This window comes from Helianthus annuus, chromosome 13 (genome assembly GCF_002127325.2).
Source record: "Helianthus annuus cultivar XRQ/B chromosome 13, HanXRQr2.0-SUNRISE, whole genome shotgun sequence".
NCBI classification, from domain to species: domain Eukaryota; kingdom Viridiplantae; phylum Streptophyta; class Magnoliopsida; order Asterales; family Asteraceae; genus Helianthus; species Helianthus annuus.
The window spans coordinates 105003374-105010810 of NC_035445.2; positions in this window are offsets into that span (position 1 = coordinate 105003374).

A 7437-nucleotide genomic window follows, 5' to 3' on the forward strand; every position below is an offset into this window, starting at 1 on the left:
ATTGGACAATTAACATAATAAGTAATTAGTTTAGTGAGAGTTGTTTCATCCTCCCCACCTTAAGAAAAATCTCATCCTCGAGATTTACTGGAATAGATGAGGATATTTTCGCTTCATTTCTGATTCCAGCTCCCAAGTGTATTCTTGTCCTCTTTTTGAATCCCACTTGACTTTGACTAATACTAGTCGTTTGTGTTTAAGAAACTTGATCTTTCTATCTTCTATTTGTAGTGGTTTCTCCACAAATTTCAACTTTTCATTCACCTCTATATCTTGAAGAGGTACTACCAGGGATTCATCCGATAGACATTTCTTGAGGTTGGATACATGAAATACGTCATGTACTCCAGCTAATTCTTCTGGTAGTTGTAAACGATAAGCAACTGGTCCTATTCGTTGGATTACTAAGAATGGTTCTACGTATCTTGGACTCAATTTTCCTTTCTTACCGAATCGTACTACTCCTTTCCAAGGAGAAACTTTCAAAAGTACTTTGTTTCCGACTTGAAACTCTAGCGGTTTGCGGCGATTGTCTGCATAGCTTTTCTGACGATCTCGAGCCGTTTTCAGTCTTTCCTTGATTTGAGTTATCTTGTCAGTGGTTTCTTGCACAATTTCAGGACCTGATAATTGACTTTCTCCTATTTCTGCCCAACAAACTAGAGTTTTACACTTACGTCCATATAGTGCTTCAAATGGGGCAGCTTCAATGCTTGAATGATAACTATTTTTATAGGAGAATTCAATTAAGGGTAAGTGGTTATCCCAATTACCACCAAAATCTATCACACATGCTTGGAGCATGTCTTCCAGGGTTTGTATCGTCCTTTCACTTTGTCCGTCTGTTTGAGGATGATATGCAGTACTTAAATTTAGTCGGGTTGCCATTGCTTCCTGAAAACTAGTCCAGAAATGGGAAGTGAAACGACTATCCCTGTCCGATACAATGGAGAGCGGAAATCCATGTAAGGATACTACTTCGTCTACATACAACTTTTCTAACCTTTCCATGCTAAAGGTTTCTTTCATGGGTAGAAAATGAGCTGCTTTGGTTAATCGATCCACAATTACCCAAATCGCATCATTACCTTTTCTGGTTTTGGGTAACTTAGTAACAAAGTCCATTGTTATGAGTTCCCATTTCCATACAGGCATTTCTAGTTGTTGAAGTAGACCTGAAGGTTTCTGGTGTTCTGCCTTTACTTGCGAACAAGTAAGACATTTAGATACATATTCAGCTATATCCTTTTTCATTCCTATCCACCAAAAATTATTCCTTAAATCTTGGTACATTTTATTGTTACCTGGATGCATGGTATACCTAGATTTATGGGCTTCTTCTAAAATCTTATTTCTTAATTCTCCTTGCTTAGGTACCCAAATTCTTTTCTTATGGAATCTCCAAATTCTATTATTTCCTTGTTCTAACTCTTTTATTCGTCCTTTCATTCCTTCAGCATCGTCTTCGATTGTTGTTTCTTGAATTTTCTTTAGTTGTTCCATTAAATCTAACTGCAGATTTAATCTAAGAGCATGGACTTGCTTTTTCTTTTCATGATACTTACGACTTAGAGCATCAGCGACTACATTTGCTTTCCCTTCGTGATATTGAATATCACAGTCGTAGTCACTTAGGATTTCCATCCATCTTCTTTGTCTCATATTCAACTCTTTTTGCCCAAATATGTACCTTAGACTTTTATGATCTGTATAAACAGTAAACTTACTTCCATACAGATAATGTCTCCAAATCTTAAGGGCAAAAATTATAGCGCCTAATTCTAAATCATGAGTCGTATAATTTTCCTCGTGTTTCTTCAATTGCCTAGAGGCATACACAATTACCTTCTTGTGTTGCATCAACACACATCCAAATCCAAATTTTGAAGCATCACAATATACTTCAAAATCTTCAGTTCCTTCTGGCAAAGCTAAAATTGGAGCATTTGTCAACCTTTGTTTTAATATCTTAAAAGCTTCTTCTTGTCTAGGTCCCCATTCAAACTTAACTGCTTTACAGGTTAGCTTAGTCAAGGGTACATCTATCTTAGAAAAATCCTTAATAAATCGTCTGTAGTATCCAGCTAAGCCTAGAAAGCTTCTAATTTCCATAGCTGTTTGCGGAACCTTCCATTTGGTAAGTGCTTCTATTTTAGAAGGATCTACGTGAATACCTTCATGATTTACCATATGTCCTAAGAATTGCACTTCTTGCAGGCAGAATTCACACTTCGAGAATTTAGCGTAAAGCTTTTCCTTTCTTAACAAAGTTAAGAGTGCATGCAGGTGCTCACAATGTTCTTCTTGACTTTTGGAATAAATAATTATATCGTCGATAAAGACAATTACGAATTTATCCAAGTATGGTTTACAAATCCGATTCATCATATCCATGAATGCTGCAGGAGCATTTGTTAGTCCAAAGGGCATGACTGTAAACTCATAATGACCATACCTAGTTCTGAAAGCAGTTTTAGGTATGTCTTCCTCCTGTACTTTCAATTGACGATATCCGAAGCGTAAGTCTATCTTAGAAAAATACCTAGCTCCCTGGAGTTGATCAAAAAGATCATCAATCCTAGGTAATGGGTATCGATTCTTAATTGTAACCTTATTCAGTTCCCTATAATCGATACACATTCTCATCGATCCATATTTCTTTTTCACAAACAACACTAGTGCTCCCCAAGGGGATGAACTAGGTTGTATAAATCCTTTGCTTAGTAATTCATCTAACTGCTTTTTCAATTCTAGCATTTCAGTGGGTGCTAGCCGGTAAGGTGCTTTGGCTATTGGCGTAGTTCCAGGAATTAGATGAATCCTAAACTCTACTTCTCTATCAGGTGGTAACCCGGGTAATTCTTCTGGGAATACATCGGAATATTCTGAGACTACTGGGATTTCCTGAAGTTCCTTATTCTTAGTGTTAATGATTACTGAAATCATGTACATTACTTCTTGTTTTCTTGAATAACTAGCTAACTTCATTACTGAAATGAATTTCAGTGGTTTTCGAGGTTTATTTCCTATGATTGAAATTACTTCTCCTGTAGGTGTCTGGATTTCTATGGAATTTTTATCACAGAGAATTCTAGCATGGTTGGCTACTAACCAATCCATTCCTAATACCACATCGAATCCGGCTAACTTCATAGGTAACAGGTTTGCAGAAAATTTATGTCCTAATAGTTCTATCTTTCCTTCTTGCAAAACCTTATCTATGTTAATAGAATTTCCATCTGCCGTTTCGATTGTAAAAATCTGCTTAAGGGTGGTTAAGGGTAAATCAAGAGCTTGGCAGAATGAGGTATTAATAAAACTTTGGTTTGCACCAGAGTCAAATAATACTTTTGCAAACACGTCGTGAACTAAGAACGTACCAGCTATCACATCTGGAATGAGTTCTGCTTCTTGAGTGGTCAGCTGGAATGCTCTGGCATTCTTTTTGGTAGTTCCGTCGGTCGTTTTAGCTTTGTTGTCTGCTGGTTTAACCAGTTTAGGGCATTCTGTCTTGAAATGTCCGGTTTCTCTGCAGTTGAAACAGACTGTTGTCTTCTTTCTGCAATGTTCTTCACGATGTCCTGCAGCTTTGCAAAAGTTACAGGTTTCATTACATCTTCCAAAATGCTTCTTTCTGTAATTCCTGCAAAAAGGCGGATTTGAGGATTGTCATGTTCCTCTCTTCTTAGCATTGCTATTATTACCCATACGGAATCCTTGGGTAATTTTCTGAGCCAAATCCTTCTTCCGGTTTTCTTCTCTTGTACGTACCAGTTCGTCAGTTAGGGTGTTAGCTAATTCTACCGCATCGTCAATAGTGCTAGGTCTCGCAGCCTTAACGATATTACGGATTTCGCCAATCAATCCCCAAATATAACGGGAAATAAGCACCGGTTCTGGCGAAGCCAGGGTTGGTACCACTCTCGCATATTCGAAGAATGTTGAAGTATATCCTCGACAGTCTACACCCACCATACGATGGCTCAAGAACTTATTTGCCATTTGTTCCTTTTCATACTCGGGACAGAATTTTCTTTCCACTAACTGCTTAAATTCTTCCCATTTCATGGCATATACCATATTTCTTCCTTTGGCTTGGAGCACCGTATTCCACCATTCTAGTGCTCCTTCTTTAAAAAGATGCGAAGTATACATAACCTTGTCTTCTTCAGCACATTTACTTATCATAATTACTGCTTCGGTTTTTTCTAACCAACGCAGTGTCACAGTCGCCCTTTCATTGCCTGCAAATTCAGCTGGTTTACAAGCAAGAAATTCTTTGTAAGTGCAACCAAGCGTTGCAGCTTTCATTTTCTTAGGGAGTGGGGCCTGCAGTGGATTATTGTTATGATTATTATGATTGCCGCCTCCGTTTACGCTATTACTGAAATTAACTTCCTGAGTACGTTTACTAGGAATGATTTGTTGAGGTTCAGCAGGTTTTTGGGCAGCAGCCAGGATTGCTGGAATAGCATTGGCTTATCCCTTGAGCAACGATATTCTCAATATCTTGTCTAGTCATAAATTGATTTTCATGATTTTGCTCACATTGATTCACTTTATTAATTGGTTCATTACCAGCGTTTTCCATCTGATAATTATTATAGGTGTAAATTATTAGAGTCAAATAATCAATATGCAAATATACAATTTAATTACACATAATCACACAAACTTTTACAACACATGTATAGCCAAAATTGTCGATTTCTCGACTTCCATTTTTATAGATTATATTAGGCATCCATACACACTGTTTATCTTACAAGGTTTTATTCCTGAGCTATTTTACAGAGTTATATTTTTTTGCTACTATTGTTATTATACAAACATAACCTCCCAACCCCACTATTCCTTTGTCAACTGGCATTTTAGTAGCGATGTTCCCTCTCTTCGTATTTCCAGGAGATTTGTTCTCCCATTTCCCGGATCCTATTCCCTGTACCTATCAGTTCTTCGCCAAAATGGCGGAGTTCGGCTAGGTTCTCATTACTCATCGGTGGGTTTGGTATAGGTTCTGGGTCGAACTGAGGGAAAAAGTCATAAGGATTATTAAGAAGGTTTTGAAATTCCCAGTCGTTAGTCCACCACTCATCCATTTGTCCTAAAGGTCGGGTATGGATTAGAGGGTCTGGAATAGCTGGTTCCAAATTCATTGGAAGTTGGGTTACAACAGGATAAGGTAGAGATTGTTGGTAATAGGTCTAATGACATCACAGCTTGTCAGTAGATGATCTAATTCCTCCTGGAATGTAATTTCTTCAGTTTGCTTAGAACTTTCCCTGATTTCTATTCTCATTTGCCTAGAATTTTCCCTGATTTCTATCCCTGCTGGCCTAGAACTCTCTCCGATCTCGATTCCTTTTCCTTTATCCATAGGATTTTCTATTTTGGGGATTTTCCTAGTTGCTGGTTTCCTCCTGCGTACTTTCCTCCATCCTACATATCTTCTTCTTTTCTTAAGCTTTGCTTTCTCCGGAGGTGGAGCTTGAAATTCCATAAGTTCCTCCAAATCAGCAATGTAACCACTGAAGTCGTTGGAAACTTCTATTGGTACAGGATAGAGATTGAGATTCTGAAGGGCTTCAGATAACTCATTCATGTTGTTTAGCATATATGCAAAATGCACACAAAATGCTAAGTTAAAATTTTATAACAAAATTTCACAAATAACATTTAAGTATTATTGCATACCGTGTAATTATTTTAATACAAAGAACAACTGAAATTTAAACACACTAGGATTTATTGTAACTTATTTATTTACGGGATAATTTTTCTTTAGAGCTTCTGGCTTGTAGGTACTATAGGTACTAATACTGATTTAAAGGTTTGCATTCACTGCTACAGTGGCTAACATGTAAAGATCTGCCCATTTTTCATCTAATTTGTCTTCCCAACGTGGATTATTGCCTATTTCCTAGGTTTCCGGATTAAACCTCACTTTCTTTGGTTGGGATTTCTTTCCTTTCTCTTGACTTTTCCTAATAATCTGTTGGACCGATCCGATGACCTTAAATGTCAGTTAAGGTAGTTCATCTTAGTTTACAGAGGCGGAATCAAAGTAAACCAAGTCAAAACAGCTTGTTCCTTTCAATTTTTCTTTCTATTACTGATTGCGAGCCTTTACAATGAATTTGACAGAAATCCGGCAGCACCTTCGCTCACACACACATACATGCATCCTTGACCGTTTGAAATGAACACCTATTTATAGACCCAAGCCCTTTCGTTTGAACGTGACATGTCTTGTTCAAACGGACACTCCTCAAACGACCAGACATGTTCAAACGGTCAACACTAGTTCAAACGGCCAGGGTGTCTTTCAAATGGATTACTCTCCTAAAACCTATACAAACCCTAATCTAATCACTATTGTTCACTCGTTTAACCTATCTAGACATAAGACTCGATAAGACATAGTCAGCAGACACTCAGTGCACCAACAGACTCCCCCTTGGATGTTGACGAAGTCTTCGGCGTCGAGTCTTCAGTCTTGGTCTTTTCTCCAACTCTTTCTTCACAGGTTCAAAATCACAACTTAGCTCTATCTTCAAACTCCATTTGATTGTTGATCCAGACTCCCCCTTTCACAGACTCCCCCTCTCGATATGCTAGAATCTGAGATATCTGGCTCAAGCTTTTGACAATTTGATTCCGTTGGGAATAGCGAAGTCCAAACCTGTTACTCAACCAATAACATTACAATTCTATCTTTTCAACAATAAATCACAAACTCAATCAGCTTTAGAAATCCACTCAAGTATTCAGGTCCAAATTAATGACCCTGATTACTCAATTAATCTATCAAGTTCAATTTAATGACCTTGGTTGATCATTTGACGAATCAAACTGATTTTGTAAAAACATTTTCACTTTTTCTAAAATCAATGTAACAAGCATCAACTCAATGAACTTGTTTTATCTTCGAAATCATCTCAATCTCTGACAAAGTAAGCTCTCCTCATTCTTCAGCTCAGAACTATCCTGCATCTGCTTCAAACTTCAAGAATCCAATAATCAACTCTCTACTTTGGTTTGTCAAAAATAAAACAGAATTGAAAAATATTTTTGGATTTTTAATGTATTCTAAACTAAAAAATGAAATACAGAAAACTTAAATTTCAGAAAAATAAAGAAATTGAACTATATACAAACTTATTTTTGGCGAGCGTGTCAGGGAATCATATCAGCTTTTCAGACAAATTACTAGTACCGTTAAGCTTAATTACATGCTCAGACTTAAACAATTCACCTCGATTGTCGATATACTGATCCATCTTAAATTCTCATACAGATTTCAACCTATTCAGGATACGATTTATATGTCTTATGAACTTAGCTCAATTCATGTGTCCCACCTCTTGAATATACTCCCGTATCTAGAATCCCAGATATTCAGTCTTACAGGTGAGTATACCACAGATGATATCTGTT